This window comes from Glycine soja, chromosome 9, assembly GCF_004193775.1.
Source record: "Glycine soja cultivar W05 chromosome 9, ASM419377v2, whole genome shotgun sequence".
Lineage (NCBI taxonomy): Eukaryota > Viridiplantae > Streptophyta > Magnoliopsida > Fabales > Fabaceae > Glycine > Glycine soja.
The window spans coordinates 9,379,857-9,392,384 of record NC_041010.1 but is presented as its reverse complement, the minus strand read 5'-3'; the positions used below and the strand labels follow the sequence as shown (position 1 = coordinate 9,392,384).

Here is a 12,528-nt window from a genome sequence, read left to right as displayed (position 1 = left end):
TAAAAAAAAATTAAACACTTTTTTTACGTATAATAAAATTATAAGGAATAGCCATTTAAAACTTATATTTTTTTATGAAAATACTTAAATATGATTTTCTTGAAAAATTATTAAATTTTAAATTTAATTTTGGTCTCTAATAAAAAAATTGGCTTTGGATCTCTAAAAATATCATAAAACCATCATGAATATAAATCTTGTTGACCAATAAATGCTACAACAATGGTCCTAATATTAAATATTAAAATGTATTTATTTTATTTAATTAAATTTTTTTTATTAAAATTAAGCAAATGTGTAACATTGTCTCAGTTTGCTCAATAGTAGTTATATGGTACACCTGAAAATCAATTTATATTAATTAACAAAACTAAAAAAATTCACACATTACAAATAAATAAGCTAATAGTAAATTAATTATATTATGTATAAAACTGTTATGTTATATTAATTTATAATTATTAAGTTATATAAATATCATAAATTTTAGTTACATAACAAATAAATAAATAAGCTAATAGAGGCTGAATAAATCTAGTTGGTACTTCGTTAAACAACCATTTCTAAAATATAACATAAATTTTCTTAGAAATATTTTACTTAATAGATTTATATATATATATATATATATATATATATATATATATATATATAATTAATTAATTAAATTCATTGTGCATACAGATTTGCTAGAACTTCAAAGATAATTCAAATGCCAAGCCCAACTAGTAGTGCTAAAAAACTTACATAAGACAGTTCAACATCTTTGGAGCTGCTCCTTTATCTACAAGATATTCTCCATTGACAAGGTAATCTGGCTCCAAAGAAATCTACACAAAAATTAGAAACTTAAGAGTTGTTTTTGCAAGCCAAAACAATAAATCTACCTAGTACCTACAAATGAGACAAATATATGAACCAAGTTTTCCTAGTTCGTGTTTTCATTCAAATGATCAATCTAATTTGTCTGCACCAACTTGATGATGGAATGTCTATTACTTTATTTTTTAAAAGAAAACTATGAAAGCTAGTAATAGCATATGAAAGGGAGGCGGGGGGGGGGGGGGGGGGGTAAGAAACAAAATAAAGAATGAGGACAGAGTAAAAAATAATACACCAACTTCTTATTTTGAAAAGTTTCCAGCACCACACTAACAATGCTAGTTCTATCTAGTTTAATTCTCAAACTTCATATATATCTAAAATCACACAGACAACAAAAAGTGCTGCAACTTGCTTACCAGAACAGAGTTAAAGAATCCGCCAGACCGCTTATCTGGGGAACCAAACTCCACCTTATTGTCCAACATCCTTTCATAGGGTGTTCTGATATCACTAGGCCTTGTGGTGGTGTAAAGTCTGAAACACAGAAAAATGCTAAGAATAAGTTCATCAGAATACAATAAAAGAATACCAGTATCCAAATAAAAACTTAAAAACATTTAGATGAGCATCTTCGTTGTAATATAAAAATAAAGAAAAGTTAAGTGCAAGAATATATAAAAACTATAATTAAAGGAACATTCAGCAGATTATGTTATATCCTCTTACAAACATAGAATGTGAAAAAAATTAAAATTTATAGAAAAGCAGCTTAAATACATGTCTCAAAGTAACAATATAGTATCTCCATGTTAATATAAGTAAAATATTTACTCAATTAAAACAAAAGAATTAAACAACTGCATGAAAATTCTTAAAAGTTACTTGAAGAACAATGTTTAGGAAGTGTATGAAATCATTCATGCTTCTAAGTACCTAATGAATGATGCCAAAGCCAAATTTCTTCCCTCTCCTACCATCATAAAGTTTCAGATGCAATGCTTATTTACCTAATGAATGATGCCAAAGCTTCTTTGAGCAAATGGAGGTGAGCTTGTGCTTATTGAGAAGAATTTAGATTGGTTATTTTTACACTATAGGTTGTTCATGATTTTAATTACAAAACAGATTGAAAATAAGTTGTTCTAACAAATCAGCTTCTATCACTTCTGCGCTGATTTTCATTTTCCTCCCAAATACATAGATCCATGTTTACGTACATAATAACTTCATGAAACAGAGTGTTAAGAGTTATCCACATTTGTTAAACTCGATTAACACTTGTTAAGCAAAGCATGCCAACCACTAATAATTGAAGAAAATGCAACATAATGTCTTTATTCCCTTGCCAATGTGAACTCCCAATAATATGTCCAATTTCAACAGAGGACCAAAAAGTCGAACACAGTCCTTTTTGGCAAGGAAGGCTTGCACACAGGATCTTCTAATTCCAGTCCACAAGGCTTTCCCCACCATTCACAGGTTGAAATGTTTAAATATATCCTGTAAAATGATTCAGTACAGTAATCCCCGTAAGCCTATGTTGTGAAATTGCCAAATTGGGAATACTTTTATAATGAATCATTCAAAACACGTTTAGCCAAATAAACATTGTCCACCGAATTAACTCATTTGATTCCCCTATAACATAGCATTCTAAACGACACCGTGCGAAGGTTTAAAAAAACTCGAAACTAGCTTCTCACACATCCTATTCCCTTCCCCCTCTCTACAGAGTTCAACTGTTTCATTAAAAACTATAGCACCGTGAATATTCTCAGAGAATAAAGAAATCGCCAGAAAGAAAAAAACGATACAAAGAAGAAGAAAAGTGCAGCATCTATGATGTATTATTTATTATACCAGTATACGATCTCGGCAGAGGGAACTCTGAGCACGTGAACGGCGTGGCCCATGCACTTCAACACAGTTTCGTAGGGACTTCCGGAGAAGAGGAAAGTAAAAAACCGCCAAACCGCTTTGAATCTATTTTGGCGGTTACTGTCACTTCTGCCAAACCGCCAAACCGCCTTACGTAGAGTGTGCATGTCTGGGAAACCAATTAGATACACACACCACATTTCTATGGTAACTTATTCCTCACCTTCCAACCAAACACACCATAAAGGAAAGTAAAAAACCGCCAAACCGCCTTTGAATCTTGGCGGTTATTGTCACGCACTGGCACACCCATGTATTATGTATGGGCAATTAGAGAACTGATGCATAACAATAACAATGGCATTGCGTTCCGCTATCACCCTAATAATCATCTTCATACTTTCTTCCTTCCATGTCGTTGGAATTCAAATCATCTCCAAATCGAAGCTGGAGAAGTGCGAGAAGAACTCCAATTCCGAGGACAATCTCAATTGTACTACCAAAATCGTACTCAACATGGCTGTTCCCAGTGGCTCGGTAAATAGATCATATTCACATTACGCTCCTCATTGTGTTCCTGTGTGTTGAGGTTGTTGTTTTGTGATTTTGCAGAGTGGTGGAGAGGCGTCAATTGTTGCGGAATTGGTGGAAGTGGAGGAAAATTCAAGCAGGAAAATGCAGACATTGCGTATTCCTCCTGTCATAACGGTCAACAAAACTTCTGCATATGCCTTGTATCAGTTAACATACATACGAGTATGATACTTCTCTTCTGTTACTTTTATTCACTCTCTGTAATCTACTTATTTTTGTTGCATTAACAATAACTTATTATTGTTATTATTAATTTATTATTATTATCGTTTGTGGACTAATCTATCACCATCTTATTCTGGTTTTGGAGAATTATTTTTTCAAAGCAAATTGTCGTAAGAGGATTGCGTACACGTGGATGTAATATTTTGTATGATTAAGTTTGAATTACTCGTTTGCAGGATGTTCCTTATAAACCTGAAGAGTATTATGTTAAGACACGCAAATGCGAGCCAGATGCTGGTGCAAATGTCGTGAAGATATGTGAAAGGCAAGCCATGTTTATTGCTATTTTATTATGAACTAGACGCTGACTAGAGTTTAGACAATGCTAATTTCACGGCTTGGTTTCTGCTACTTGTGTTGCAGACTGCGGGATGAAGAGGGTCATATTATCGAGTACACTCAGGTGGCCTTCTAACTCCTAATTTTAAAAGAAATTATTCAAAGGGAAGAATAAGAAAAGGACATTAGTGTTTGATCCCACCTCCCTCAAATATTCTTTGGCATTTTCACCTTTCACTGCTGATTCAGGTTTAACATATCTCTCTTTCCGTCTTTAATGTAGCCAATATGTTGTCCATGTGGACCCCAGAGGCGGATGCCTTCATCATGTGGAAACTTCTGTAAGTGCTTTGATGTTGCAACATTCTGTAAGTTTTTAGGAAACACAAAACTAACCGTTATGGGTGAAATTGTTTAACTAGTTGACAAATTGACAAAAGGAAAGGCCAACACTGCACATTGTGTGCGTTTCCCTGGTGATTGGTAAGCTTCCACCCTCCCCGTCCTTTTTTAATCCAATTGTGATTGATTTGAGCCACCCTGGTTTATATATGGTCTTAATTGGATTTTGTCCTGGACTTGGGTGAACATATGGAAATCATTTTTACATTGAACCGTTTACTTATACAGATCAAGACCCCATTCTATGTTATCTTGTCAAGATATTTGTTTGAAATCTTTCTGTTTTCATTGTGCTCGAACAATTTCAGATTATCTTTTTTTTTTCCTGTTAGTTACAGATTTTTAAAAAGTGTCAATTGCAATAATCAAATAGGTTTAAGTTTGTTGTAATTTTAGGGATTAGATAGAAAGGGGATAAAAGTGCAGTGGAGTATATTGATGTATTATACCCCTAGCTATATTATATTAATCATATAGGTTATGAAATATAACTAGTAAAATTCAACTCTTAACACTGATCATGTACGAATATTATAATTTAACTAAAAAATACTGCTTAGTATTAAATACCCTGATATTCTAACAATTTTATGAAGAAACATTGTTATTTAAGATTAGTTATAGTGTAGTTTTTTCATCATGTCATGTTTTAATTGTAATCACCTCTGAAATTTGCCAAAGTAAAAAGTGATTTCTTTGTTTTAATCATCAGTCACAACTTAGATTTCCTTCCCCCCCTCTCTCTAATTCAATTCAGGTTTCATGTTTTTGGCATTGGGCGGCGAACATTGGGATTTAGTGTTCGAATACAGGTGAAGAGTGGAACTAAAGTTTCGGTATGTAATTATTGGTTTCCTTATGCAACAATATTAAATTTAAACCTGACAAGCATCTTTTTCCATAGACTATGTATTTTGTCTCATGATGCTGGATATGTTGGTTTACAATTTTCTACATGTTCTCTTAGTTTTCTGATTTATTCAAATGTTGTCTTCTGCATCAAGTTTTTGGTATCACATTTCACATAGCATATAATAGATGTAAATGCACTCAATGAGTCATGTCAGGAATATTTTTTTACCATTTCTGTGTATCTAACACATAATTTGGCCGGCAGGAAGTGTTTGTGGGTCCTGAAAACAGAACAGTGATCTCTGATGATAAATTTTTGAGGGTTAATCTTATTGGAGATTTTGTTGGGTATACAAATATACCATCTTTTGAGGATTTCTATCTGGTCGTACCAAGGCAGGTATGCTTGTTTGACTGGTTTCACCGTAATTGACCTCTATTGACTTTAGTTATAACAAAATTGAGGTTCAATTAAGATAAAGAATTGGTATGTTAGATTGGTTTCTTGAATTTTTTGTTACTTAAAAGTTACAACTCCCCTTTAGATACTTTTTGGATATTGGTCTTTTGCAAACAAATTGTGGAACATGTTTTTATGAATTGGAATATAATAAAATTTTACAATGAATAATAAATGGAGCTAGCTATCTTTACAAATATCAGAGAAATAAATTATAAAAAAAATCAGAGAAAAATAGTGTAGAATGCATTGATTGAATCAATTATTATCATGTTTGTTAATCGTACAATTCTAAATTTTGAGAGGTCACTGCATTATGGATAGACTTGAAAACATGGTCATGACTGTTATTTTTGGAGTTATACAAAATTATACTTCCTCGTGCACAATTAATGTGACACAAAAATACCATTTATTGCATATTCCAATCAATGGTGTACAAGTATGATATAGTATTAAGGGACTGATATTTAATGTAAGGCTATATGAACCTCCTTATCATTCTAGGTTATGTGAAAAATGGTTTTTCCTCTTCAAGCTCTTGTTTGTATGTTGATTAGCTTGGAGGTACCAAGATGTGTTCTTGCAAAAAATGTCAACATTGTAGCCATATGCATATATAGCTACTCAATGAAGAATTCTTGCAACCTGAAATCATATTAGAAAAATATAATTATAAGGAGGCTGATATATTGCAATTGCAAGTCTGTAGAGCCATGTGCTCTATTTAGTCACTGCAGTCTCCCCCACTAGTTTAGGCATTTCTTTTAATGACTGACCTTATTTCCCATTTTTAATGCAAATCACACACATTAATCTTGGCATTACTGCTGTAGTTATGGAAGAAAACAGTGATGAACTACTTTTACATACTTTCGGCATGATTCACAACTGTTATAAGCTTAAACACAATATTTACAATTTTTCTTGTGACAGGGCAGCCCTGGGCAACCACAGGATTTGGGGAGAAACATTTCTATGTGGATGCTGCTTGAGAGTGAGATTTACCTTAGATGGTATTGAATGTAACAAAATTGGTGTCAGCTATGAAGCTTTTAATCAACAACCAAACTTTTGCTCTTCTCCCTTTTGGACCTGCTTGCATAATCAATTATGGAATTTTCGGGAGGTTGGTACTTCAACAATAATTTTTTTCTTCTTTAATTCTTATTCTCATCTTGCTTTTTTGGTTTCATTTTTGTCATTTTCTTTTCACTTCTATTTTTGCAAAATGGATTTGGAGAAAAACTTCATTGATAGTCGTTGAAAATTTGAAAGAAACTTTCTTGTCCTTAACAGGCTGACCTGAATCGAATAAGTAGGAATCAAGTGCCGCTCTATGGTTTGGAAGGAAGGTTTGGAAGAATAAACCAACATCCAGTTACGTTGCAATAATGTTGTATTTATATTTAATATAGTGTCTTCTATTAGAAATTATTTATTTTATTTTATTTGTCTGCAGAGTGCTGGGAGTTATTCTTTCTCCATAGGAATTACAGAGGTTCTTAGTACAAACCTTGTGCTAGAATTAAGTGCGAATGATGTAGAGTATGTTTATCAAAGGTATAATATTTACTTGATATCTACATATGATTTCAAAACAGTCACGAGTGACTTGAAACTTTTGTTCTTTTTGTAATATTTCCATGTGAAAGTTGATGTGTAAAATTGATTTGTTATCTTGAATGAGATTGTAAGATGACAAAATCATTTTGAGATGTTGGACTTTGTAGTCATTCACTGACAAAATTGTTTTACCATATGATGTTGAACTCTATTTTTCTTTTCTTTTTTGGTGGGGGTGGAAGGCCGTTACCTATCACTTTTTCATATGCTGAATACGAATTGCCAATAATGAAGTTCCTGATCATAAATGGATGTATACATTTTGAAAATGAGATGGGCAGAGAAAATATTTGAAAAATGATTGTGAGAAGTTTCTGCAATGTAGCCAATTTTGTTTCTATTGATGCTAGGGTGTGATTTTTGGTTTTAGAAACCTATAATGTCCAGCAGCATTATTGTTTTCATAGTAAAAAAAGCTTTTCTAAATTTGTCTGACATGGTTCTTTTTCTCTAGGAGCCCAGGAAAGATAAGAAGTGTTAGCGTCCCTACATTTGAAGCCCTAACTCAATTTGGTGTTGCTACAATCACAACTAAGAATACCGGTGAGGTGGAAGCGTCATATAGTTTGACGGTAGTTTCCTTCGCTATAATGTGTTTCATGGCATTTGTCTTTGTTATCCAATGCTCCTTATACTTGGACAATGGAATGTTTGATTTGATTTTTTTTTTGGTATTCAATGTTAGATATGAATTATATTAATTTTTATGGCACAGTTCTTTAAGGCTTGAAAGTGTTAGTGAAGTTCTTTTCTATTTTTTTCCTTATAATGTCTGATAGGAAACTGGGTTGTGATAAATTTTTTATAAATTTTTTTGACCTGTGCTCATTGTTGATATGAGGACATGATTGTTTAATTATCATGGTACCTAAAAGTCGCACACCACATATAACTTCCTCCTTGCGTTCCATAACATTCAGGGGCAAAATTGTTATTTGGTTAAATTATCTCTAGTTAGTTGAATTGACTGCATGACATGAATAGGAATTTAACAGATGCATGCTACTCCTGATGCTTTAGTTTTATTATGGTTACAAAATTAGGTTCAAATATATTTGAGGCATGCATTGCAGTCATTTTCCTTAGGGTCCAACAAGCTGTAGTTTTAGCTTTGCTATATTGTGTTGTCTTGCAGTTTAATTGCTCCAAGGATATCACCCTGATGGAGGTATTATGCTAAAACATATGCCAGAAGTTTGTTTTTTGCCCCTTTTTTTTCTATACTTCCATAGGTCTTCTATTATGTTTTTTCTTGTTTGCTTGTAAACATGGTTCAGGAGCAATTTTTAATAATGAAGCCAAATGAGGTTACAACCCAATCATGCAAAATCTACCCAAGCACTGATCAGGCTTCAAAATATTTTTGTGCGGGTAAAGTTGAAGCTTTGGATTTATACGTTATCTATTCCGAGGATAAGGAACACATTAACATTTACTGTGTCCTTTTTTTGGGTTTTTTGGATGAAGCCGTATTAAAGGATTCTGATTATAATGAAGTTGATTGAGCTGAATGTCAATTTGCTACTACGGCAACCGTTCTTGACAACGACACACATGTATGTTCTTTCCTGGTACCTGAATTTAGTATGCTTTATTTTCTATGGCATGAACACAATGGTATTATTTAATCCATGTATCTGACCCAGATTTGTATTCTCATAAAACGTGAAACTTTCTAAAATCTGGATACTATGTTTCACCATTGCCCATTGGTCTTTTTATCAAACTTTAACAACTATAGTTATTTTGAACTGTTGGACAGGACGACAAAGAAGACTTTACAGCAGTTCTTTTATCTGCAGTATCACTACATAAATACATTTAATATTTTGTTTCTAATTACTTAAAATGGTTAGTAATAAGCTCTAGGTAATCAATAGCAGATCAGTCCGAGTCTGAGACATGAATTTGATATTGTAGAATTGTTCCCCGTAGATAAGTTCATTAGAAAGTTAGTCTTCTGATTCTTCACAAAATATGTTAATTATTGGTGATGTTATGACAACAAATTGTGAAATACTAAATCATCTATTACTGCAGGGTATGCCTTTTCAACCACCAGAGGCCAGTATAAATAGTTTCTTTGATTCTATCGAAAGCATATGGAATAAAATATGGAGAAGCTTAACAGAATTTATCACTGGAAAAACTTGTAGGTATTATCTTCAACTATACTTTTCATTTGCAAGTTATAAAATTTAAATTCCAACATTTAAAATATAGAAAATATGATTTTCTTGAAATTTTGTATATTTTATTCATGGGGAATATTGAGTTGCTTTGATCAGTATATGAATATATATTTCTTTACCAACACCACCCATATGTTTTGAAATTCTACTTATCAAACACGGATGAGTAGCACTGGCTTCTGTGAACAAGTGGAATGCATTTTATTTTTCATGAAGGCAATCATTCGAATATTTTGTCATTAATAACATAAAGGATTAAAACTAGGATTATTTTATGCATAAACTATTATTCAACAATCTATTCAGTAACAGAATGAAACAAAAGTTAGTGCATTTATTCGAGATTGTTCTTTAGTTGCATTTGGATAAATTTTTTTTCGTATTTTCTTCATGTTCTTTGAAATGTGGTAAATTGATACTGAGTTTGTGCCATATTTCTATTCTTAAGTGATTTAAATATTTTGTTATAAACTTGAGTATAAATCACCTACAATTGAAGCAGGGTATTGGAAGATCAATAACTATATGTTGCTTTCTTAATCATAACCTTTTCTTAATATTGATTCATCTGTCATAACTAATTATTTGATCGAATCTCTTCCTTGTTCCTCGGTTTGGGTGGGAGAACAGAGAAAAATGCTCTGGGTTTTTTGACTTCAAGTGCCACATACAATATGTTTGCTTGAGTTGGGTAATGATGTTTGGTCTGTTTTTGACAATTTTTCCGACAGGTATGACTTCTATTCAATGTCCATTAGTATATTATAATTTGAAAATTTAGCAGAACAACTTAAAATAAATACTCTCTTCTTTGAATTGTAGTGCTTGTGCTATTATGGCTTTTGCACCAGAAAGGTCTATTTGATCCTTTATATGACTGGTGGGAGGATATCTTAGGCGCTGATGAACAAATCATCATGGATAAACGTAGATTCAAAATTGACAAGGGGCATCACCATATTCATGATAACAAACATCATAAGCAAGAACTTAGGCACTCTAACTATAGTGCTCAAAATAGGCGAAGGACCACTTATGAGCATATGCACAAGCATTCTGAAAGGAACTCCGATTATTTTGATGATTTACACCATGTTCATAAAGAAATGCGCAAGTATGGACATAAAAAACAGAATATGGATATTGTGCAGCATATTGTTGACCATCCTGCACATCACAAACACAGAAAGAAACGGGATAGCTCAAAGGGGGAGTTAAAGAGATGAAGCTAAAACATGATAAAGTGAGGCAAGAAAATTATGATAAACACAAACAAGTTCTGCTAGATGAGCCAGAGGCTGAGTAGATTCAAGCCCAAATGTATAATTTAATGTACGTACTTTTTAAATTTCTGACACTAACATTTTAGAGCAACTTGTTACGTATTTCATAGAATCATATATAGTTATGGTTTTTATCCTTTTACCTTCTCCCGTTTCCTGATATAGCAGAACTAGGAAATCAACTAAAAGAATTCAAAGTTCTTGTACAGACAAGGGAACTCAATGGAATGAATGAATTCCGATGAGCATGGTGGTCTTTATTATTAGAGAAAGAAATTACAAGAAGAAAGATGATTACAAATTCTGGCTTGAAAATGCTTCAATAATATATTGGATAAATAGCACAAGTTTTAAAATGGAAGGTCCTACTAACATGTATAAATGTTCTGGGTCAGTTGGGTTTATTGGAGGAATGCAGCCACTAATCACTCCAACAACACCACTAATTGCTGCATCAACGAAGTCTGATGTCACTCTATAAAGTGCCCTATCCCGCATAAGCCTACAGTAACGGAAAACTCATCCAAGAAGCAGAGATAATGAATGTGTCAGGTCATCACCAACAGAAAAAACTAAAGAACATTCATTCCTTTAAAATCACCAGGTTATGAATGAGAAAGTAAAAGGTACCTCTCAAGTGGAGTTGTATGGAGAAATTCTCGACATGTTTGCAACTCCTCATTCCACTCTCTTGGCATGCCAAGTGGCTCGCTACCATATAAAAGAGTTACTGAATTCTCAGCCCTGTCTGAATCGCATCTGTGTGGGGACCAATGAATAAATAAATAAAAAAACATGTTAGCATAAAAACTTCAAAAAATGACTACTATTTAACAGCAGAAAGTGCTGTCAAAATTTATATTCAACAAGTATTTATAACACCAATTGTCAGACATAAACGAAGCATGAAATGAATGTTGGGTCAGTTGGACTGCTAGGAAGCATAGATACAATACAAATACGATATGACACACACACACATGCAAATACAGCAAAATTTAAAATTATTTGACACAAATTACTATATGACAATGAGAAAATGATACCACTTAAGGAAGAGCAACCTGATTATCCAACCCCTGGAGCACAAGTTACTATAATGTATAGAATTGAAAAGATAACACTGATGAAACAAATTTCCAGAGATGGCTCACCAGGAACTGGGTATGACCCAAGCCACAAATTAGGCATCAATACAGGCTGCTCCTTTTCAAAACAATGTGCAGCAGCTTTTTGCTCCCAAATTTCGTGGAAAGCTTCATAATTGAAGAAAGGATATAAGTTTAGGCTCTCAAAGCCCCAATTTGGAAAATTTAAGTCTTAAGTCAATGAGTAATAAAATACACTTTGTTACCTTTTTTGAACCTAGGGCTAATCTTTTGCAAGAGAGTAGCAAGAGTTGTTGCTTCAAGGGTAGCTTTGCTTGGCCTTGGGTCAAAAGTCTTTGTGGTGCACGAGTTAACATAAAACATCCTTGTACTTCCCGTTATACAAAACACATTACCCTCCAGCGTTGTCACATCCAAATAAAATGAATCTTCAACAAGCCTGAAAAGCACAGAAAACCTTATCAACTTCCTTTAAACAGAACACAAATATGAAGTGCTATCAACTTAAGAGAGCATTTCTTGAGTTACCTTCTATAGCTTGGGGGAGGATTGAAGGCAGAAAACAATATGCTCTCCACACACTTAACATCCTTCAATGAGGATGGTAGCACATTACTCAACAAACCAGAGATATCCTCCATATAACCAGGTCCATCAAGCTCTGGAACCTAATTTTCAAGGTATCTGATATTTCATGAAATGCAGTAACAAATTAGTAACTACTTCGTACATATTCCAGAGGCAACATACAAAACACTAAGTGCTAACATGGCATAATTAACCCGTATCACAGGTTCAATCTC

General features: G+C 33.1%; 1 pseudogene; it reads left to right on the top strand.

Moving 5' to 3' along the window:
* The first annotated feature begins 2,418 nt into the window (after positions 1-2,418).
* LOC114367514 lies at positions 2,419-10,722 on the top strand (annotated as a pseudogene).
* The last annotated feature ends 1,806 nt before the right edge of the window (positions 10,723-12,528 follow it).